The sequence below is a fragment of the Octopus bimaculoides genome, chromosome 10 (assembly GCF_046866305.1).
Source record: "Octopus bimaculoides isolate indiv1 chromosome 10, ASM4686630v1, whole genome shotgun sequence".
In the NCBI taxonomy this organism is placed as follows: domain Eukaryota; kingdom Metazoa; phylum Mollusca; class Cephalopoda; order Octopoda; family Octopodidae; genus Octopus; species Octopus bimaculoides.
This window is the reverse complement of record NC_142937.1, coordinates 25866845-25892880: the sequence shown is the minus strand read 5'-3', so window position 1 is coordinate 25892880 and position 26036 is coordinate 25866845. Positions and strand designations below refer to the sequence as shown.

The following is a 26036-nucleotide window of genomic DNA, read 5'->3' as shown; positions in this document are numbered from 1 at the left end:
ATACATATAACTGCAGGATCTATTTATTTAAACCCCACTCACTTTTATTTTTTTTATAAACTCACAGCTTCCTTGTGTTTACAAAAATTATTTCCTTTTAATTCTTCATAAAAGAAACAAAAATAGATGCTATTTCCCAACCTACAATAGTTATATAATTTCAACAACTTCATCCTGCCAAATTCAAAAGTTACTCATACATATACTTCCATCTCTTTATTTTCTTTCTGTGTTAAACTTGCAGGCATGGCTGTGTGGTTAAGAAGTTTGCTGAGTAACCAACAACGCAGTTTCAAGTTCAGTCCCACTGCATGGCACCTTGTGCAAATGTCTTTTACTATAGCTTTGAATCAACAAATTTCTTTTGAAATCTCAATGTATTTACCATCATCATACAATCTGATGATGGCAAGTAAACTAAAACTTTGGAGTCACTGTCAACCGTTACCATGTGAAAATTAATACGCACTTTACTAAAAAGTCTTCGGTGACCCTTCAGTTTAACCCTTTAACATTTAAACCCACTACATCCAGCTCATATATTCCACTTGTTTTATGTTTAAGCTGGCCAGATCTGGCTTCTCACACCTACCCTATAATGTCAGCCTAAAAATCGACAATCACATCATTGAAATCTCAAACCTACAAGATAATGCATGATTAATTAAAAACAGTGTGAATAAATGAGTATTACATTTTGACAAAGTAATCTGACTGATAAAGAGTTAATGTTAAATTGTTCTTATATGTAACTTGACATGAAAACAAATATCAAAATGTGTGTGCGCGCGTGTGTGTGTGTGTGTGTGTGTGCATGCGTGCGAAGGTATGTGGTGTAGAGATTAGGTCTGTTGCAAGCACGATTGTGAGATATTGGTTTTGATTCTCAGACCAGCAGCGCATTGTGTTCTTGAGCAAAACACTTCATTTCATGTTGCTCCAGTCCACTGAGATATAAATGGGTCCCACTGCGACAGACTAACCTTCCAATCAGGGGGAATGTTGGCCTGCTTGCCTAGCCAGTGGGGTGATACAATTCGAAAGCTAAAATAATGTGAGGTGTATTGTGGCCAGCGATGTATAACAACATCTGAGAGTCTGGCCAATACCATAATAGTGTGATATGTGTGTATATATATGTGCATAACTGTGTGTTCATATAGGTATGCATATATGTCTGTGCATATCTGTTTGTGGGTGTGTTCCTCTGTCTCTGTATTTAATAAATATTTATATGCACAAACAGCATGAGGTAGAAAATCTAAGTTAAATTTAATATAGTTTAACTACAGTTTGTAACACTTTAACAGCTGAAAGTAAACAGTTGTAAACAGATAAAAATACTTCTTAATGTTGTTATTCAACAGAAAATAAGGAGCTGGCTCTTATTTCTTTCTTGACTAAGAGAAAAGTCATGAATTTAAACTGGTGGTCCACACTGACGAAGCTCAAGGTTGAATAACCAAAAGCAGAAACCTGGTTTGTGGATATCCGTAATTGCATAATATTTTTATTTGTGTTGTTAAATGTTTTAATTCGGTCTGTTTTCCTTGCATACTGTTTTTCTCTGTTATATTGGTGCGCTACGGTGGATTATTTAAGACTTGGCTCTTATTTCTAGCAGCTAGATGCTCATTAAGCATCATTACGATATTTCATAGCTCCTTAAAGCTATCATAACAGCGTTCCACCAATGCTACTACTGGCGATATCATCAAATTTTGAATTTATCCACAGATGATATGAACAGTAGTGACATCTAACTTCAAATCTCAGTGTTTGAATATTTCATTTATATATATATATATATATATATATATATATATATATATATATATATATATATATAAATATATATATATATATATATATATATATATATATAAATAAATATATATATATATATATAAAAATATATATATATATATATATATATAAATATATATATATATATATATATATATATATATATATATATATAAATATATATGTATATATATATATATATATATATATATATATATATATATATATATATATATATATATATATAAATATATAAATATATGCGTATACACACACACACTCACAAACACACATATATGTGTTTGTGAGTGTGTGCATGTTTGTGTCTCCTTCTCTTGACATTGAGTGATTGCTGTATGTGAATGTCATTAATTTCCAATATTTTACAAATACATGACTGACTAGGGGGAAATACTACCTTCCTTGGAAACAGGTATGGGTTGGCAACAGGATGGACATCTGGCTGTAGAAAATCTACCTTAATAAACTTTGCCCAACCCATACCAGCATAAAAAAAGTGGACACTTTGCTCGAGCATTGGGCCTCATGGAGGCAGTGACAGGTGACCAAGACCTTTGGCAATATACTGTGCTTGTTCCAAGGCGGTGAGCTGGCAGAAATGTTAGCACATTGGGTGAAATGCTTAGCGGTATTTTTTCTGTCTTTACATTCTAAGTCCAAATTGTCTTTCATCCTTTCGGAGCTGATAAATTAAGTACCAGTTGCATACTGGGGTTGATCTAAACGACTGTCCCCCCCCCCAAAAAAAAATTTCGGGCCTTGTGCCTAGGGCAGAAAAGAATATACTGTGTTTGCATTGACCTGTCAAGCTAAGTGAGACCGTAGTTGTGGCTGACGCCAGTGTCAGGTCAAATGGCACCCATACCGGTGGCACATAACAAACACCCACTACACTCTTGGAGTGGTTGGCATTAGGAAAGGCATCCAGCTGTAGAAACCTTGCCAAATCAGATCAGAACCAGGTGCAGCCCACTGGCTTACCTGTTTGCAATCAAACCATACAACCCATGCCAGCATAGAAAACAGACGTTAAATGATGATGATGACAATGATGAATGATACTTATATATATATACATAAATATATGTATACACACACATACAAACACGCACACATAATTACATAGACTCGAGTGGCACAAAGCCACCTCCCTCAGTACCACTCCCTCTCCATATATATATATATGTATGTATGTATGTATATATATATATATATATATATATATATATATATTATAAACATACCTATACAAACGTGTGTGTGTGTGTTCTCTATGTGTATGTAGCTCTGTGTGATATTTAGTATGGTATGTTACATTACATTAACGGGTTAATAGTGATGTCCTGCTGTTTTTGTAACTGTGAGAGACGCTATTATGTAAGCAAGCCAGCAGGTTTGTCTTGAAAGCCCCTGTCATATAAATATGTGATCCTCTTTTATATAGGCTCGCATGATTTTACTCTCTAAGATAAATGTACTCATGATACCTGAGGTTTAAGAATGAAAAAGGTGGGGAAAAAATGAATGTTGGCTAGACAAGAAAATAGCATTTGAAAGGATAAAAATTTTGCTAGAATAATTAACATTGGCAACAATTTTTGTTTAATTACATTACTAGCTGTATATATGTAGAGGTGCGGCAGATATGTAGACATGGAATGTAGTCTTTGGGGTGTTTACTTGCATGCCTTTATATTCTGGTTTCAGATCCTACCCTGGAATCGACTTCATTTTTTGGCCCTTTTGCTGTCAATAAAATATATATTATTCTAATACTAAGATAATAAAAATCCAATAAGTAGTTCAAATCTTCTCAGCATAATGCTGTATCCATTGCCAGGACATTTATCTGCTAAATGACCCAACCCACTTGTCGATAATTACATAATGCAAAATAGGGTCAAAATTCTGTTTTGTATAGAGCTAGTATTGATGAAGAATTCATTAGATTATAGTGGTGAGTTCAATTCTTTGAATGGAAAGCAATTATTGATTGGTAACATTCAGGAGATGATTAATCACTCTGCAACACTTAATGCTACAAAAACTGGGGATAAGCCATGATAATGTGGACAAGGATTAACTTCAAAAGCTGATGGAGTAAATGAAAAACCATAAAGGGTTTAATAATCTTATTTCTGCATTCTGTGTTCAAACCTCAGCAAGTTTCACTCTTGAACCTTCCTCTCTTACTTCTGAGACTGAGTGTTATGCAAGTAACATTGATATAAAGAGCATGCACATTCAATAAGAAGAGGAAGAGAGAGAACAGCCATTCGGAATAACTTACAGGACTATGACTAAAAATTAGTTTCTTTGGTTATACATTACAATCAAAGAAACTAATTTCTGAAAATACACAATTGGGAAAAGTTGCAGAGCAGTCTATAGAGAAAGAAATTTGTGAAAAGACATGAACGATATGGAAAGATACTTGAAACCTGACAGATTGAATGTAGACCGAAATTCTACAAATGCTGATAAAACTTTTAATCACTGGTTTAGAACTTTCACCAACTTTATAGATTCATTACCAGGGCAGGAAGGTAGGATTATCAATAAACTCAATCTTTTGATTAATCATGTGGAACAGAATGTATACAAATTCATCAGTGAAGCTAAGAACTACGAACAAGCTGGGAATACACTAAAGAGTGTGTACATTAAACCAAAGAACATCATAATAGCAAGCCATCTTCTAGCCACAAGAAAACAGAAACCAGAGGAATCTCTAGACCAGTTCTTAAATGAACTCAAAATATTAGTGAAAGACTGTGACTTTGATGCAGTGAGTGCTGAGCAGTACCGGTCTGAAATGATTCAAGATGCATTTATAAATGGGCTCACTTCGAATCAAATACGACAAAGACTATTAGAAAACAAAAGTGTCGACTTCAGTACATATTCATACATTGACACTACCTGTACAGATGCAACGGGTCAGATGACAAAATGATCAGAGAGCAACATGAAATGAAGTGCTTTGCTCAAGAATACAATGCAACACCTGGTCTGGGAATCAAACCCATGATCTTGCATTCATGAGTGAACACCTTAACCACTGAGCCATGCATCTTCACACATGTATATATATGTATGTGTGTGTGTATATATATATATATATATATATATATATATATATATATACACACACACACATACATATTTGCGTGTGTATATATAAATATGATATATACACACATTTTCACATATGTATATATATGTGAATATATATATACGTATATACATATTTATACATATATATATGTATATATATATATATATATATATATATATATACATATATATATATATATATATATATATATATATATATATATATGCACATATATACATTTATGTGTATCTCATGTGTGTGCGTATATCTAAGTGTATATATACATACATACATACACATGCATGTACACACACACACACACACGTTTTTTTCTTTTCTTTTGCTTCTTAGTAAAACTAAGAATGCATGATAATCTTTATTTATTTGTTTTTCTTAATCTTTGTCTTCTACCGTAGGAGGATGTCTGCCTGTTGGAACCTTTTGGTATTTCAGGAATTTATTGGGATAATGACGTTGAGAGATCTGGAATTTGCAGGAATGCTGAGAAAATGGCTGAGTGTAAAGTGTTGCTATCTAATAGCAACAAATGCTCTTGCGTGTTTCTTGCATATTGTCTGTGTCGATGCGTGCATGTGTGTTTCTTGTAGGTATGTGTGTGCGTGTGTGCATGTGTGTTTAGAATTATGGGAGTTTGCATGCAAAGGTGTGTATTTGTGTGTGCATGTGTATTTGTGAATGTATATGTATTTGTGTTCTCTGTATGTATGCATGTGCATTTGAGATTTTGCATAAATGTATGTGTAGTGGCATGCATGCATGTGTTGTATTTGGATGTATGCACGAACGCATGTTTCTATGTGTTTGCATACAAATATGTGTGTGTGTGTGTGTGTGGAGGAGTGCATGTTAGCATATATGTGTATGTGTCTGTACTGATGTGTTTGAGTGTGTATGTGTGTTTGTATATAAATGTGTGTGTGTGTGTAGAGGCATATATGTATATATTTGTGTATGTATGAATTAATGTTTCTCTGTGTGTGTGTTTGTATATAAATTTGTATGTACAGAGGTGTGCATGAGTGTATATGTATTTCTGTGTGAGCGCTAACGTGTACTTGTGTGTAGTGTGTGATTGCATGTGTGTGTGTGTGTGTGTGTGTGTGTGTGTGTGTTTGCATATGAATTTGTATGTGTAGAGGCTAGCATACATAGTGTATTTGTGTGTGCAGGTGCTTTTTTCTGTGAATAGGTATATCTATATGTATGTGTATGCATGCGTGTGTGTGTGTTTTATGTGTGTATGTGTATATGCTTGTGTTAGTGTATAAATACATGTGTGTAGAGGTGTGCATTCAGGCATGTGTATTTGTGCTTACTAGATATATTTGCTCCAATGTGTGTGTGTGTGTGTGTGTGTGTGTGTGTGTGTGTATTTGTGTACACGTGTATGTGAGCAGATTTGTGTGTAGATGTGTGTTATGTGGGTATATGTGTTTGGGTATGAAAGTTTGTGCATTTCCGTGCATGCACATGTGTTTATGCATGTGCTCATGTGCATGTGTGTGTGTATGTGTGTGTGTGTGTATGTAAAAGGCATTCAAAACTTGGTTTCTCACACATATATTTGATGCTTGCTTCTGATAAATCTTGAAATATTTGGCGCAGTTTTGTGTGAGACTTGGGTATTAAAAGAGATATATTAAAAAAGAAAGAAAGAAAGAAGTACAGACAGGAAAAAGGAAGAGAAATAGAGAGGGAAAGAAAGAAACTAGGGAAACCTCATGGAATTCTCTAGAAGTGAAGTTACATTTATACCTAAGCTGATATTTAACAGTAAAATAGCAGCAGGATTTGTATAATCGGTAGAGTGCTAGTAAAATAAATTGATGTGTATTGTGGTAGCAAAAGGTAAATAGTCTGTATATGACAAAATGTAGCAAGAGATAAGATGTCAGTAACGCTTATAAGAGAAGCATTTAACTTGTACATCGAGGGACTAGAGAGCAGAGTTAAGAATCAGTGACTCATGACCATCTGCTGGATTCCTTTATAAAAGAGTTTCTGAATTATCTCACTCCTTTCTTTTCCCAGGGCCTGACAGCAGGCAGATTTGTTTCAGGTCATTAAATTTCTATCCAAGTTCCTGGCTGTCAGATCTAACAGATATAGATCTTTAGCAGGGAGACCAAACTGATAGTTTGGTAACCCGCTAAAATAAACATTAAAAATCGAAAGGAGGAAATAAACAGCTTTGCAAGTTTAACTCAGTGTTTATTGAACAAGAAAGGTGCGAAATTTAAGAAGCAACTTAGAATATACATGTCTGTGAGAAGACATAAACAAGAATAGCAAAAATCTACTGTACCAAAAGAACTGGTAATACATACATTACAAGTATTGATTGCTGCATAATTCAAGAATGTGAAATGACATTAAACATTGTATAAGGTAAATGAAGGTTTCTACAGGAATGCTATAAGTCATATTCACTTAGAGAATTTATATACAAGAGGATGAATTATGATGTCGTTGTTGGTGTTAGATGCAGTAAAGAGCTGGAAGCAGCGATATTGGCAGTGATGAATTTCATTGTGTTGTAACGTGGAGAAAGTGAGCAATAGCTTCCTGGAGGTAATGCAAGCTAAACCCCCTAAGCAGAGAAAAACTGATCTATTTAAAGAAATTGCTAGGCTCCACAGAGATGTGAAAGGTTTTTCTACCAAGAGAACATGTTATCCATTTGAGTGCATCTGATTGCTTGACTGGGTAATTTGGCGTAATTGTTTAGGGAACAAATTGCACCTAAAAACTAACCAATCAGAGCAAATGGTTAAAACATGATCTTTATAGATAAGTGTTCTCTGCTACATCCAAACAACAACTATTAATAAAAGGGAGAGAGAATAGTTTGTCATTTATGCTTTTGTCAATCCATTCTGCTACAGATCTCAAGATCAATATCAGTGGAAACCTAGCAGACATTCAAACTAGACATTACCTGCATCAATTTCACAACTTTAGGAACAACCAATAAATATTGTGGGTCTTGTCACTCTTTGGTTTGCTAGTTTTGGTCATGGTCTGTGCTGGGGCAGAGCTTTCAAGGATTTTGTTGAGCATACAGACGCCAGTACTTATTTTCAAGCTTGATATTCATGTTATCAATTTCAATTTGTTGAACCACTGAAATTTGAGACTAATCTAAGCACAGACATAGATACAAAAGCAAAAATACAATATGTAAACACACACACACCCATGCATATATGTATGTTTATGCGCATGTGTGAATGTGTGTTTTTGTGTCTCCTTGTCTTGATGTTATATGACAGTTGCAAATGATTGCCACTGTAATGCTAGCAGTATCATTCAATTTAAATGTCTGGCAAAGGGGAAATATTACTTTGCTTGGGAACAGGTAAAGGCTGACAACAGGAAAGGCATCTGGCCATAGAAAATCTGTCTCAATAAATTGTCTCACCTATACAAACATGGAAAAATGGACGTTAAAATGATGATGACAAGCATACACACAAACACTCACACACACACGCCATGCTGGGCCACTGAGATCTACAAGTTTTTTTCATTCTCTCTCTGTTTATTTTCTCTTAATCCTTTCTGTTGAAGAGCATAGGCTTGAAACGTAAAAAACTTTTTCATTTTTCCCCGAGCGTCAAACTAATACACTTGCTTGTTGTTCATACACCCGTCTTCGTCTTTTGCTTTTCTATAAATTTCAACTGTGTGTGTGTGTACATACATTATATATAAGTCTCACTGAGAGATTTAGAAATTTATTATTTCTAATATATATATATATATATATATATATATATATATATATATATATATATATATATATATATATTACACAAGAACAAATAAATGAGAATGCCAACAGGAAGAAAACCATTTCCTGTAAAAATTTATTATCACGTAACTACCTATTCATCTACATCTAAAAATGTGTGTGTGTATGCTCTTATGTACATTCATATGACTAAACAGATAAAATGCACAGAGGTATAAATATACAGCAAGATATACTGATAAACAGACAAGAGAACAAATGGATAGGTACAATGATAAACATTAACACACACGCATTTTATATATTTAGTTTTACTGAAGCTGAAAAGACTAAACTGTTACTCAATGCTTCACTTAACTTGATCATCAGACAATATATTTTTTCCAACAGATTCCTGTTAGTTTCGAAAGTATTAATGCCCTGTCCAATCAGCGGATCTTTTTTAAAACGGGGGCCACATTTTTCATTAACGAAACATTTTGAAACTTGGAACACTGGTAGAATGTGTCATATAAAACATCTTTTTCTCTTAGTCTTCTTAAAAAAAAAAGAAATCCATAAATTATTCCATGTTAAAGTTGTCGTATTTCTGTAATTTCAACCAATCACTGACGTCCATTCAGCCGATATACATTAAGTGCCGACTACATAAACAAACGATTCTGAAACAATTAACCCTAACCCTAACCCTAACCCTAGGGTTAGAGTTAGGCTTAGGCTTAGGCTTAGGCTTAGGGTTAGGGTTAAAGCAAATTTAAAATGAAAAAAGCAAATAAAACGAAGAATCGTTTGTTTATGTAGTCGGCACTTAATGTATATCGGCTGAGTGGATGTCAGTGATTGGTTGAAATTATCGAAATAAGACAATTTTTTACATGAAATAAATTCGAATACAAAAATATTTTTCTGTTCTATAACACAAAATAGATAAGTATACGAAGTTTGAAAGTCTTTCGGTACCAAAAACACTACGTAAAACATTAATGAAAAATGTGGCCCCCGTTTTAAAAAAGATCCCAATCAGCTTTTAAATGTTTCTTTGATGAGTTGCTAAATAATTATCACTGCCACTATTCATATCTATTTACAAATGATAGTAGTGTTCAAAATACTCACAACTGTCTGATGATGATCAATTACATAAACTGGAGTAACAGTTTGTGAAGCCTTTACAGGTTCAATAAAACATCGATTTACTCTACTTATACATATATATATATATATATATATATATATATATATATATATATATACACATACATACATACATGCACACACATATATACATGCATGCACACACACACACACACATATATATAAAATGACAGATTAAAATAGATACTGTAACATAGCTGCATATTTATGTCTGGATGAATAAGTACTTTTATAACAATATATTTTTGCCGGAAGTCTTTTTCTTCCGGTTGGCATTCAAACATTTTATGTGTTTGTGTGTGAGTATGCTTACAAGTGTGCAAATCCGCGCGCGTATGTGTGTGTGTGTGTTTGTTGCTACAGGTAAACATGTATGCATATGTGTAACCCTGTAAAACCTGTAATATGGTTAGACAGTTAGTGACTAAACTCGCATCCTCAACTTCTATCCCACTGTGTCCTAGTTCAGGTTACATGATTAGGAAAAGGTAGGGACCAGGGATAGACTCAGTACTAGCTTAAAGCACTTAAAACAAAGTTTTTGTGGTGGGTTTTCAGTCACCATGTTTTCTTTTTTTGTTTTGTTTTTTAAATCTCAAATTCAGCATTATCCAATGTGGGTTGTTTACATTTTTAAGCTCCTAGGGTGTGATTTGAAGGAGATATTCAGGGCAGACTCAATATTAAATCTAGGGATGCAGACAACTGGGCTAATAGTGGAGCACGTGCACTCCGTTGGTTATGACAATGAGAGTTCCAGTTGATCCAATCAACGGAACAGCCTGCTTGTGAAATTAACGTGTAAGTGGCTGAGCACTCTACAGACACGTGTAGCCTTAACATATTTCTCAGAGATTCAGCATGACACAGAATCTGACAAGGCTAGCCCTTTTGAATTACTGGTACAACTCATTTTTGCCAGCTGAGCAGATTGCAACAGCATGAAATAAAGAGTCTTGCTCAAGGACACAATGCATCGCCAGGAATTGAACTCACAACCTTATGATCATGAGCCAATTACCCTAACTACTAAGCCATGTGCCTTCACAATAAATAGATAGACGGTTCATATACTGTTATAGGTTCTGTTCTGGTTCTTAAGCCAATAAACTTAATCCTCAAAAGGTTCAGTTTGCCCGTCTGAAAATAGTTACTACAAAGCAAGAACAAATTGCTTTTGTTGTGGTTGTTTAACTCCAGGTCAACACTGGTTGAGCAGACCTATGATCAAAATCATTCCAGTCTTGACCATCCTGTCTTTAGGCAAGACAACATTATATAATGTTTGTTCTTGCTTTTATTATCATCATGTAGGGTAATGTTCCCTCTTAGTTTTTTTTTACTATAGATGTGTGCAGGAATTTGTTTGTGTGCAAATCTTGACTTCCTTTGCAAAGTATGTGTGCATCTATGCATGTATCCATCACTCGGATTTCTTCAATTAAAAACAAATTGGTTTCATCTCAAAAAGGCTTGTGCAAATTGTTTCACCATTGTGTACTGCTTGTAAAATGTATATGCATGCATAAGCGCACAGCTTAGAGGCAACTAGAGTAGGATGGCTTAAGAGAGATGTGGATACTATTTCTTACAGGTGAAGCAACCATGTAGAAGTCCCCTGTATTTAAATTAATGGGAGACCGTAACCATGGCCTATGCCAGTGCAGTATAACCAGCCCATCTAAGAGTACCCTTCAATCTTTGGGCAGTAAACTGCACTCACAAAGACCTGTTGAAGTGAAGTTGTTGTTGTGGCCGATGACAGTACCGCCTGATTGGCACCCATGACGGTGGCACGTAAAAGGCATTTGAGCGTGATCAATGCCAGTGCCGACTGACTGGCTTCCGTGCCAGTGGCACGTAAAAACACCATTCGAGCGTGGTCGTTGCCAGTGCCGCCTGACTGACTCCCGTGCCGGTGGCACGTAAAGAGCACCATCCAAGCGTGGCTGATGCCAGTACTGCCTGACTGTTTGTACGTGCCGGTGGCACGTAAAAAGTACCCGCTACACTCTCGGAGTGGTTGGCGTTAGGAAGGACATCCAGCTGTAGAAACTCTGACAAATCAGATTGGAGCCTGGTGCAGCCTCCTGGCTCTCCAGACCTCAGTCAAACCGTCCAACCCATGCCAGCATGGCAAGCGGATGTTAAACGACGACGATGATGATGATTGTTTGTTAGCTTGTAGTTCTCAACTGAACTCTTCTTATGGAGCTGGAGATGGTTCTGCTCATATTTTGAGTTGAAATCCTGCTGAGTCGGTTTTGTTGATAGAATATAGTTCTGGTCCACGGTGAGGGATTGCGGGAATTCTTAGATGCCTTGTGGTATTTATTTTGGCTTTTTAAGTTCTAAGTTGCTGATGAAATATTTGTCAACCTGTAAAACGTGACAGATTTATGCTGTGTCTCATACATATATGCGTGTGTGTATCGGCCACGACCAACGACTTCATAAAATAATACTGCTCAAAACAAACAAAAATTAGAGTGTGCTTTTTTTCAACTGACTCACACACATATATTATCAATTACACTTGCATTCGTCTTTCACCTCTTATCGCCATTCTCGAATAGAAATAATGAGTTGTCAATTTATTTGTCCCTCATCAAGATGATGGGGGGGGGGGAGGGACGTAATAAAGATACTGTGACAGCAAGCAGTGATGAAATAGACATCTTAGCGCCTTCAATGGTATTTTGAAACTATTCAAAGATTGAGTATCTTAGTCGCTTGGTCTCGCATATTTCATAATGAACGCCTTAGTGATTAGATAGAATTACTCTTGTGTATTGAAGTAGAAGATTACAAGATACAAGACACATACGTACATACATAGACACTCACGCATCATCACTACTATCACCATAACCCCCAAACATTCACACACCTACACATATACATATGTTAACAGGCATTCATACACACATATGCATCTGTATGTTTAAATGTGTGTGTGTGTGTGTGTGTGTTTGTGGTGGCGAGCTGGCGAAAACGTTAGCACGCAGGGCAAAATGCTGAGTGGTATTTCATCTGTCTTTACGTTCTGAGTTCAAATTCCGCCGAGGTCGGCTTCGCCTTTCATCCTGTCGGAGTCGATAAATTAAGTACCAGTTGCGTACTGCATCGAACTAATCGACTGGCCCCCTCCCCCAAAATTTCGGGCCTTGTGCCTAGAGTACAAAAGAATATATGTATGTGCATGTATCTATATATGTGTATTAGCAAGTTTGTGCATGCATCTGTGTCTATGTGTGTGTGTGTATATATATATTCATAAATACATACCATACCATACCACACATACATACTCACACACACACGCGTACGTACACACGTACAAACACGCGGAAGTTGAGTGTTTGCTCTGGCTGACATTTTCGGCAAAGATCGGCCCATTTCAAAAGAATTAACATCCGCCTGGCTACTACTCTATAATTCTATTACATACAATAAAGTGACTACAATAGAGAGATTGTAAAGGGCGGGATGAAACTTTTCACTTCATTAGTTCTCATGTTAAACACAACTCAATGAATTCATCACATAAACCCTTGTCTTTTTACAAACCCCAAACTATTGACGGCTCATAATGAAAGTCTTCATTAATATGCAGTTAATATGCGGCTTGACTTCAAAGTGTGCGGCCCCAGTAGTCGAGGTTTCAACAGCGTCTTGAAGCTGGTTTTATAGAGTAAGGGTGTCTGGCTTTTTAATTTTATGACACACAGAGGATTAAATTAAAAACAAAAACAATTAAAGGCATATTTTCCAAGTAAACTTTAAGAAAAAGGAAGGCAATCTTTCGATATCAGTACCAAATATCGGCCTTTTCCGTAAAAAGTGTCTTCGGCGATCTTTACCAAAGATCGGCTTTTCTGTAACACCCGCACGATCTTCACTAGGGTGTTAGGGTTAGGGACGGAATTTCCTAACCCAAACCCTAAACCCCTCAAAAGAAATCGCACTCTCTGTATCTCTTTCGCTTTTACGACGTCGTTTCTCTCTTTCCCTCCAACACTTTTTTTACGGAAATGGCCTATATTTCGTACTGATGCATATATACATACATATATGTACATACCTACATATATATGTATATATACATGCATATATGGGTACAGGACATTAAAAAAACATAGACGCAATGAGAAACGAAAACATAAAAACAAAAACATAGAAAACGAACTTTTTTTTCGAACAACGAAAAAAAAAGAAAAACGAGACATGCAACATAAAGAACATTCTCTTCATCAGTTATCCCCTGTTTTATCTACTCCGCATTTCGAAGGTAAGGACACACACACACACACAAATTTATCTATATTATCTAAAACAGTTTGATTCGGTTCAGTGCTACTTCAAGTTTCGCAGGCCCCTATAATATTTCGGGGAAAATTCCCCTTCTCAAATAGAAAGAAAATAAAGAATTTAGAGAAATGTGCTGTTATTGAAGCCGCTTTAGTGTGTCATAAGATAAAAAGTTAAAAATTTATTTAAAAAATGATAAAGAAAATTATTGCTTATATTAATTTTACTTCTATGTAACAAAATATGAATAACTTATTTTCCACCATCTAGAAAATCAGTATGGAATGCAGTATAAATATAATTTTTACCCCCATATATAGTGAGCTTAATTTATATTTCCTTTGAGTAACTTTGTAAAAAGACATTTCATAATTTCATATATATGTTTGTGTGTGTATGTATATATATATATATATATATATATATATATATATACTCTTTTACTTGTTTCAGTCATTTGACTGTGGCCATGCTGGAGCACCGCCTTTAGTCGAGCAAATCGACCCCAGGACTTATTCTTTGGAAGCCTAGTACTTATTCTATTGGTCTCTTTTTGCAGAACCGCTAAGTTATGGGGACGTAAACACACCACCATCGGTTGTCAATCAATGGTGGGTGGACAAACACAGATACGCAAACACACATACACACACATATATATATATATATATATATATATATATATATATATATATATATATACATATATATATACATATATATATACATATATATATATATATGTACATACATACATATATATATATATATATATATATATATATATATATATATATATATATATATATATATATATATATATATATATATATATATATATATCATCATCATCATCATCATCGTTTAACGTCCGCTTTCCATGCTAGCATGGGTTGGACGATTCGACTGAGGACTGGTGAAACCGGATGGCAACACCAGGCTCCAATCTAATTTGGCAGAGTTTCTACAGCTGGATGCCCTTCCTAACGCCAACCACTCAGAGAGTGTAGTGGGTGCTTTTACGTGTCACCCGCACGAAAACGGCCACGCTCAAAATGGTGCATCTCATGTGCCACCCGCACAAGAGCCAGTCCAGGGGCACTGGCAACGATCTTACTTGGCCTGCCGGGTCTTCTCACGCACAGCACATTTCCAAAGGTCTCGGTCAGTAGTCATCACCTCGGTGAGGCCCAATGTACGAAGGTCTTGCCTCACCACCTCAGCCCAGGTCTTCCTGGGCCTACCTCTTCCACGGGTTCCCTCAACTGTTAGGGTGTGGCACTTTTTCACGCAGCTATCCTCATCCATTCTCACCACATGTCCATACCAGCGCAATCGTCTCTCTTGCACACCACAACTGATGCTTCTAATGTTCAGCTTTTCTCTCAAGATACTTACACTCTGACGGGTATTCACATTGACATTACACATCCAACGGAGCATACTGGCTTCATTCCTTGCGAGCTTACGTATGTCCTCAGCAGTTACAGCCCATGTTTCACTGCCATGTAGCATGGCTGTTCGTACGCATGCGTCATACAGTCTGCCTTTTACTCTGAGTGAGAGTCCCTCTGTCGCCAGCAGGGGTAAGAGCTCTCTAAACTTTGCCCAGGCTATTCTTATTCTAGCAGCTACACTTTCAGCGCACCCACCCCCACTACTAACTTGGTCGCCCAGATAGCGGAAGCTATCGACTACCTCTAGTTTTTCACCCTGGAATGAGATAGAAGTTGTTTCTTGTTTGTTTACAGTCTTTATTGCACCTGAACATCTGCCACAAACAAAAACTAACTTGCTAGTTAACCTGCCTTATACGACGGGCTTCTTTCAGTTTCTGTCTACCAAATCCACTCACAAGGCTTTGGTCGGCCCGATGTAAAAATTTTTTTTACATGTACATAGGCAGTTTCTGTGATGCAACTGTTGTGACACTGGCTGCCACTCACAAGACTACTTGTTCAAATCACATTGGATTTATAGATTTCTTGTCTAACCACAATACAAACCCACTGACCTAAAATTTTAAATGATTATATTTCCATACATATTTATACACCTGTAAAGAGAGAGAGAGTAGAGAGACAACCATTAAAAATTTAACTGCAAAAGATCAAAGCAAGCAAATATTTTTAATATCAGCATAAAACCATGTTTAAAATTAATGCTGAGCACATTTTATGTCTAATACCTCCTTGGACACATCTTTATTTATTTAACTGGTTTACATCATGTTACATAGTACTCCACTATATTTATTCAACTAGAATTTTTTGATGTATGACAAGGTATACAAGTTACCTTAATCTCTCTCTTTCCTTCCCTCTTACTCAGGTATATATTGTTTGGTTGGTGTTTGGCAGAATCATTAGAGCATTTAGGCAAATTGCTTTGCAGCATTTGTTCCAAATCTTTTATGTTCTGAGTTCAAATCATTCCAAGGTCAGCCTTAAATTTAATTCTTGCAGTGTCGATAAAATAAAGATTGATTAATCCCATCCCCTAAAAATCACTGGCCCTTATGTCTAAATCAGAAACCATTATTATTCAAAATTCATCCAGACCAACTTTACCTTAAATTCTTTTGAAGTCAATAAAATAAAGTATTAGTCAAGTACTGAAGTCAGAGATATCAACTAATCCATGCTGCTCAAAATTTCTGGCCATGTGCTTAAATCAGTAACTATTATTATTTTTTTGAGGCAGCAAGCTGGCAGAACCATTAGTATATCAGGCAAAATGCTTGGCAGCTTTTCGTCTACCTTTGTGTTCTGAGTTCAAATGCTGCTGAAGTCGACTTTGCATTTCATCCTTTTGGGGTCAATAAATTAAATACCGGTGAAACACTCTATCGATGTAATTGTCTAGTCCCTGCTCAACAAATTTCAGGCTTTGTGCCTTTAGCAGAAAGGATTATAATTATTATTATTACTAAAACGATGAGCTGGCAGAATCATTAGCATGTCGAACAAAATGGTTTCATCTGACTTTGCATTCTGAGTTCAAATGCCGCCAAGGTTGACATTGCCTTTTATCCTTTCAGGGTCGATGAAATAAGTACTAGTTATGCACTGGAGTCAATGCTATCGACTTTCCCCCACCCTCAAAATGGACAATAAAGAAATAAAAAGTAGTGGGAGAGCATCATAGCCATATGTTGAGAGGAATTCTTTGGAGTGTGAATAATTTACCTCTGAAAACATTCTTTTCGGGGTCGATAAAGTAAGTACCAGTCACGTACTGGGGTTGATCTAATTGCCTGGTCCCCTCCCCAAATATTTCGGGCCTTGTGTCTAGAGCAGAAAAGAATGAAATAAAATACCAGCCAAGTACTATGTGAGTGGTATTGACTAATCTCTTCTCTTCGAAATTACAGGCATGGCTGTGTGATAAGAAGCTTGCTTCCCAGCCACATGGTTCCGGGTTCAATCCCACAGCGTGGCACTTTGGGTGAGTGTCTTCTGCTATAGCCTCAAGCCGAACAAAGCCTTGTGAGTGGATTTGGTACACAGAAAATGAAAGAAGCTCATTGTGTATATATATATATATATATATATATATACACGTTTGTGTGCCTGTGTTCGTGCACCCACCATTGCTTGACAACTGATGTTGGTGTGTTTACATTCCCGTAACATAGCGGTTCAACAAAAGAGACTGATAAAATAATTACTAGGCTTACAAAGAATAAGTCCTGGGGTTAATTTGTCCAACTAAAGGCGCTACCCCAGCATGGCCGCAGTCAAATGACTGAAACAAATAAAAGAGTACATGCTTAACCTTTTAGCCTTTAAACCAACCATATCAAGCTTAAATATCCTACTTGTTTTATATTCAAACTGATCAGATCCAGCCTCTCACTCCTACCCTACAATGCCATTTGAAAGATTAAACAATCACATCAATGAAATCTCAAAGCTATGAGATAAGCCATTATTAATTGAAAACAATGTGAATAAATAAGCATTACATGTGACAGTGTAATGCATATGTTAAAGGGTTAAATTCATCATCATTATCGTTTGACCTTCTCCTTCCATGCTGGCACGAATGGGACGGTTTGACAAGAGCCAGTTAAGCAGAAGCTAGCATCAAACTTCTGTAAACTATTTTGGCAGGATTTTTACAACTGGATGCCCTTCTTAACACCGACTCAGCAGAGTGGACTCAGTGCTTTTTAGATGGCACAAGCACAGGTGAGGTCAGTTTTGGTAAGGTTATTATAGCTGGATGCCCTTCCAAATGCCAATCACTTTACAGTGTGGACTGGGTGCTTTTAAGTGGCACCTGCACCTTTCATTGTTGCTTAACTCTAGGTGAGACCTGATCCAACAGACCTATGACTAAAGGTGAGCTATTCTTCAGCCTGTACATCTGTTTTCATTTAAGATGTAAGGAGTGTGTGTGTGATTTGAGGTAAAGTCGTCAGGTTTTTCAGGCAGGTCGAAGTTGGCTCGTCAGACATATGTTGGGTTTGGTTGGTATGTTCCTTTCTCTAAGGTGTGGTTCTTTAAACAGTAAATCAGGAAAAGTAATATAGATATGTTTTGATAGGTAAACCAGTATTTTAGAAATTTCATCTGAAAACGCTGTAAAGCTGTTATACATACATACATGAGCATGTGTGTGTATGTATATAAACATAGATGTATATGTATGTATGTTTATATATATATATATATACACATATACATATATACCTATATATATGTAAGATATATATACATATATATATTCATGTGCATTATATCCATACACAAGCATAGATGTGTGTATATATGTATATACACACATCCATGTGCATATATATATATATATATATATATATATATATATATAAACACACACACACACATGCATGTGTATTTTTCCTTTTCCTCTTTCTTCACCCTATCTGTTACGCTTCCTTTACCATTTCTTCTGCTGTTTCTTCTACAATACTTTATCCTTGATGTTGTTGTTTTCCTTGTTCTTGCTGTTATGTTATTCATGTTGTTGTCAGTCTTGTTCTTCTTGTTGATTTAATTTCTATTTCTTCATCATCTTTTTCATCCTCATCATCTTCGCCACCTCCTCTTCCTCCTAAAAATTTGTTTTGATACTTAAGCCAGTGTCTAAGAGAAACTCTTCTGAATGGTATAATGCTGTAACGTATCTTACCCCTTCCTCATTACCTGTTTTATTATTATTATTATTATTATTTTCAATTTGTATTTTACTTATTGCTCTGACTTATCTTTTTGGTGTTGTTATTATTAATAGTGTTTCTTGTTCGTGCTTCCTCCCCACCACCACCATTCATTTTATATTACTTACTTAGTGTTTTTGTTTTTATGTTCTCCATGTACTATTCAACAAAAAGCAATAAAAAGAAAAGCAAGATATTTGTATATTTACAGAGCAACCGATGAGTAACTTCAAGAACACACCTACAAAATCAGTTTTGAATGTTTTCTCTAGGTATTTGTTATCCTTAGGGCAGTGGATTGCAAGAATAAGATAGACTGCCCATGCAAATGTTTTGTAATATCAAGTTACATTCTTTCAAGTTCTGAGATCAAATCTCACCAAAGTTGTCGTTATTCACTTGTAAGTTGGTGAGCTAGCAGAATTGTTAGCACACTGGACGAAATGCTTAGCGGTATTTCATCTGTCTTTATGTTCTGAGTTCAAATTCTGCCGAAGTTGACTTTACCTTTCATGGTCGATAACTTGGATCTTTTCCTTTTGGCCTCGAAAAATAGCAGCCAAATTTCTTTTAAATCACTGCTTACCTTTTTTAAAAAAGAAATGGAAGGACACCAATAATGTAGAAGTAGATAACTGTAATATTAAATAGCAGCTCAACTTCCCGTAAATTAATGTTTTAAAAAGGGAGCGGTCACGTTCAGAGTCGGTAAAGCGGTCAATACAATGGCATTATATAAACCCCTGTAGTGTACTTCTCCTTCTCTCTCTGTTATATATACATAAATACGGACGTAGTAGATAACAGCTAGCATTTAACCCTTTTCCTTCCTTGAACTATGTATGGAATTGTGAAGCACCCAGCAAGTGTTAATCACCTTTTCCTACACCCCCAAGGATGGTGTTATGTAACAACATACCTACACAAATGCTCCGTCTACTTTGTTTCCTCATAACTTTCAGAGAACTGGTTGTTTTTCGACGAAATTTTCTACAAATACCTTTCAATGGTGTAGATTCTGATTAAATCGAAATTTAATGTCAAAAAGTAATAACTTGTTGGACGTGCACACGTGTATCAGTCAGTATGTTGCGTGTCCAACAACTTCATTTTTAAATGGTGATACGATCGTAATCTACACAATCTGAAAGGTATTTGTAGAAAATTTCAGTGAAAAATAACCATTTTTTCGGAAAGATAAGAGGAAACAAGAAGGTCGATAAACACTTGAAAGTATTTTTAACATTACGGGTGCTAAGACATTAGCGAACTGTTTGTCTTTTTCATTGGAAATTAAAAGTGCTTCAGCAGGTATCACATTGTTGTCATACAACTAGCAAAACATGTAACACCACCTGTAATTAGTGAATTAATTAAGGACAAGAGAACAATTTCAACGAAGACACTGAATATTAATGCGAATTGCCCGTTAACTGTATTGTTTTCGATGTCGGACAATTTCGAATTTACTCATTAGATTTCTTTAAAAGTTTCTAATTAAAAAAAAAACGAAGAAATTATTCTTTAGATAAATGAATTTTTCATTAATTATACTTATTAATTTTATTTTAGCAATTTACATGATGAAGGTCGATAAGTTATCAACGATTCCAGAAGAGATCAATGGATATAAGAAATGTGCCGACCCATGGTTTAGATAGTGTTAGTCCTACATAACTGCAGCTGGAAACAGCTACCAAAAATCCTTCAATTTATAATATACAGTCTTAAAGAAAATAAAGATGCTAAAGTATTATCAAACTGTTGTTTCAACGTGAATAATTTCAATTCGTTTGTAGACATCTAGTAAACATGTAACCCCAACTAGTTGACTGGTAGGCATACCGACACAAATGTGCCCCCCTCCCACCGACTTTGTTTCCTCATAACTTCCAGAACAAATGGATATTTTTTTTAATGAAATTTTCTAATACGCTTCAGATGGTGTACATTCCGATTATATCGGAATTTGTGGTGAAAAATCTTTTCCGAGGATGGAATGAGGAATTTCGGAAAATTCACACGCGTCGGCTTTGTTTCCTTATAACTTTCAGAAAAATGGATATTTTTTTAAAATGAAACTTTCTACAAATACCTTTTAAAGAGTATAGATTACGATGGTGAAGGTAAAGAATACGCACACCCCGGTATTTAGGATCAGGGTTAGAATTATGCTGAAAACGGGCGGTGTGCGTATTCTTTACCTCTGCCGATTAAATCAGAATTTAATTTGGGATAAAAAAATCTGGTGGGGTCGCACCCAGACATACTGACACACTTCACATCTATCTTATAAAATGAAACTCTTTACTTGTTTCAGTTATTTGTCTCCGGTCATGCTGGAGCACCGTCTTTAGTCGAACAAATCGACCCCAGGACTTATTCTTTGTAAGCCTAGTACTTATTCTATCGGTCTCATTTGCCGAACCGCCAAGTTACGGACTTGAAATTTCGAGAAAGAAAATTGTGATATGTATCAGTATGTATGTGTCTGAATGTAGCGTTTAAAAATATTGTTTTTCATATTAAAATCTGATATAAATCGTAATTTAGACACTCTGAAATTTCATTAAAAAATACTTGTTTTTATGGAAGATACAAGGAAACAAGGCTGCCTTGTGTGAATCTTCCGTTCCACCCTCGGGAAAAAAAAAATCGTAATCTGCACCATTTAAAGCATATTTGAGAAAATTTCATTGAAAAAAAATCCCATTTTTCTAAAAGTTATGAAGAAATAAAGTCAGAGGGGCGGCACATTTATGTAGGGATGTCAAAAACTTTCAGTAATGACATGTGAAACCTGCAAAGATGAAAGATCATCTTGAAAGGGTTCACTCAAATCGAAAACAACAAAATAAAATGAACAAAGGTTTTGATTCTTTTAGGGTCTTGAAAAGGATTAAAAACCGAGCAAATATAACATGTTTAAAACACCCACCAATGGTGATTATGAAGGAAGGTTGAAGACATCATACGCCATTCTATTTAATATCGCAAAGGAAAATCATAGACCATTAGCGAGGATATTATTATACCAAGCTATTAGAGGTATAAAAAAATGTGAAAAATGCTCTAGAACTGCTTACCTTGAAATGAAAGGACAGTGAGTGGACATATCAATGAAGTGATCGCTGATGTGGAGAAAACTTTGGGGGTCAGTGCTTCAGCATTTCAAGTTTAATAGTCAGATAATGTAGTCCTAGATAGCGCGCACGCACACGCACACACACATACACACACACAAAGAAGGGATTGTTAGGTGGCTGAAACATCTTTGATCACAGATCTACTGTTCATGGCTGGCCTTGCAACAGTATCCCAAAAGTATTTTATCCTGTTCTGTTTTCCTTTTATTTCAGAAACACGTCTTCAATAGTTTTTCCTGTTCTCTTAATACGATGTAAAACGGCTTCTAAGTAAGGAAGGAAACATCCCCCGGAAGCCATTTTCGAGCATTCCTTTCCTCCCTACTTGTTCAATAAGCACCTCTTGAATTGAAGTTTTTACTTTAGAATAAGATTGGATATTAGAGACAATGAATTGGTTGAGTCTTTCGAGAATCTTGCAGTATTTCTGTTTGAGTAACTGAACCTAGAACAGCAAGCCAACTAATCACTTGCCAACTCTAAGGCAACGGGAGCTTCTAAGTGGTCAATCAACCAGCAATAACAATTAAAAATAGCAGTCAAATCTCCTTCAAATCACACCACCGCCATCTTAAAAGATAACACACTAAATAATGTAATCGTGGGTGCTTCCACATGGGAGGGTCACAAATGGAACGTTTTTGAACATTGGTCTGCTGGATCAAAGTTAACCTAGGGCTAAAACAATAATTCGGCACTACTTAAATACAGAGGTCCCGATGCATCTACATAACGATGTTTTTACAGTGCACACTCGTTATGGGGTTAGGATTAGGGTTAGTTTTAGGGTTACGGTTACGTAGATGCATCAGGACCTCTGTATTTAAGTAATACCAATAATTCTAGGTACTTGCATAGAAGTTAGGGAGCATAAGTCTTAACAGCTAAATGTTTGGACCACAGATGCAATCAGTTTCAGTTACATCATTCGAACCATCGACGCCTCACTCTAGGTATTGACCAATTTCACCTAGAACTCCATCGGTTACGACGACGAGGGTTCCAGTCGATCAACGGAATAGCCTGCTCGTGAAATTCACGTGCAAGTGGATGAGCATTCCACAGGCATGTGTGCCCATAATGGAGTTCTAAGGGAGATTCAGCGTGACACAGAGTCTGACAAAGCCGGCCCTTTGAAATACAGACATAACTCATTTTTGCCAGCTGAGTGGACTGAAGGAACGTGAAATAAAGCATCTTGCTCAAGGACACAATGCACCATCAGGAATCGAACTCACGATCTCGCGATCATGAACCGAATGCCCTAACCACTAAGCCACTAAGTGACCCAATGACTGTCTCTGAGTGTTGGAATAGTTTCCATACACAATAATATGGTGAACATTTTTTTTTCTTGAATTAATTCCTTTTTTTCCCTTACGGTGCAATATCGTATATGAGCCAACAAGGAAACCTCTATGTGGTCCATCGATCTGCAAGAAACAGCAGCCAAGTATCGCTCATATTATCCCCCTTCATTATCATCATTGTCCTCATCGTCGTCGTCACCATCATCATCATCTGTTTCCTACAATATGATTTCCCGTTTAGACACAAAGCCTGCAATTTTAAGTTCCTGATAATAAAATAGCTGGGTAACATGTTGTGTCCTTGAGCGAGGCACTTCATTTCACATTGAACCAATCTACTCAGCTGTTACAAGTACCAGCCAACTACTGAAGCAACTGTCTCTCTTTCTCTCCTCTCTCCCTCCCTCTCTCCCCACATATTTTGTGGGGTCAAGTACGAGGGGTTTAAGAGGCTACATAATATATATTATCCACTTATTATTCACATGCCAATGATATCTGGTTGTATATTTTCCTTCAAATGTGCTGCCTTTTGCCAATATTGGGATTCGTTTTTGGCAAAATATAATTGTACTGACTTCCAAAATACTATTATCTACAAGCTAAATGTAATATTGGTATAACGATTCCAAAACATTGTTGATAAAAATGTTAATTCAGAGTTTTGTCTATAAATACAGATTTCTAACAAGGTTAACCGTTTTGAGAGAGGAATAGTAAAGTACAGTCACCACTACTTGTGAGCGAATTCCGTTTGATAACAAGTGTTATGCTTTCATTTGTAGCAGGAATATTTAGCAATCAAACCTGGATCACTATATCCATTGCAAAAACAACAATTCAAGAATACAATCATGATTTGCTAGAATATTACCAACACCATCAAAGAATCTGACCTTTCAAGACCTCATGTGAATCTGGATCTAACAGCATCATCTTTGGTGTACTTTTTCTGAGCAAGACCACCACTATATCTTCAGTGCATTTTAGCCACTACAGACAAATGGTTGATGGTACACATCAAACTGGACACAGAAGATGGCAGTCAGCAGAGAGTAGCACAACCAGCAGCTGGCTAGAATGCTGTCACAATACAAAAAACAATGGATGGATGGTAATAGCAACACAATGATCAGTTAACATTATAACAGCGACTACTATCATACTAAGTCCAGGAACAATAAGCTTCAAACTACCTCAGTTCTTATTGTTTGTAGTAATATTTTTTTTTTATCAAAGATCTCAAACAGATTTCAGTGTTCTCTATTGTAACAAATTAATTGTTTTAGCTGCCTGTGTAGTTACAAGCAGACATAGATATTTTCTTGGCCTTCTCAATGTTTCACTCAATGGTGCATCCAGGATGTGGGAGGTGGGAGGAGAGAGAGAGCTGAGCTAGCATCTGTTTGGTACTAAGAGCTGAGTAGACTGAAGCAATGGAAAATGAAATGCTTTGTTGAAGGACAAAATGCTCTGTTTGATTCAAGAATTGAACCTATGGCCATAAGATCATGAACTGAACCATGTAACTGCTATGACATGCACCTTCAGTTGAGGCGCAGGAGTGGTTGTGTGGTAAGAAGCTTGCTTCCCAACCGCATGGTTCTGAGTTCAGTTCCACTGCATAGCACCTTGGGCAAGTGTCTTCTACTATAGCCTTGGGCTGACCAAAGCCTTGTGAGTGTATTTGGTAGACAGAAACTGAAAGAAGCCCGTCGTATATATATATATGTATGTATATATGTATTTGTGTGTTCATGTTTGTCCCCCCCCACCACCACCACCATCGCTTGACACTGATGCTGGTGTGTTTACATCTCCGTAACTTAGCAGTTTGGCAAAAGTGACCGATAGAATTAGTACTGGGTTTACAAAGAATAAGTCCTGGAGTTGATTTGTTTGACTACAGGTGGTGCTCCAGCATGGCTACAGACAAACAACTGAAACAAATAAAAGAAGTGATTGAAAACCATTAAGTAACAGATTCCATAAAGAACATTAAATAATGTGGTTTATGAGTGGCTACATTGAAACATATTGACAAATAAAGATATATACTAAATACAACATAGTTTCTTGATTTATTAAAACAATATCTATCTCTAGAGGATGTTTTGTAATTACTAAATAGCAATTAAGATCAGCTTCATATGAGAAAGGGAGAAAATTTCAAGGTTCAAGAATTTCTCCATTAAGGAAAAAAATTGGT

At 36.1% G+C, this 26036-nt stretch overlaps 1 long non-coding RNA gene across 1 annotated transcript; it reads left to right on the top strand.

Moving 5' to 3' along the window:
• Positions 1-1287: 1287 nt before the first annotated feature.
• On the top strand, positions 1288-21132 carry LOC128248849 (uncharacterized). Its single transcript, XR_008264971.2, has 2 exons — positions 1288-1479; positions 20944-21132. It is a non-coding gene; the product is annotated as an uncharacterized LOC128248849 (long non-coding RNA).
• The last annotated feature ends 4904 nt before the right edge of the window (positions 21133-26036 follow it).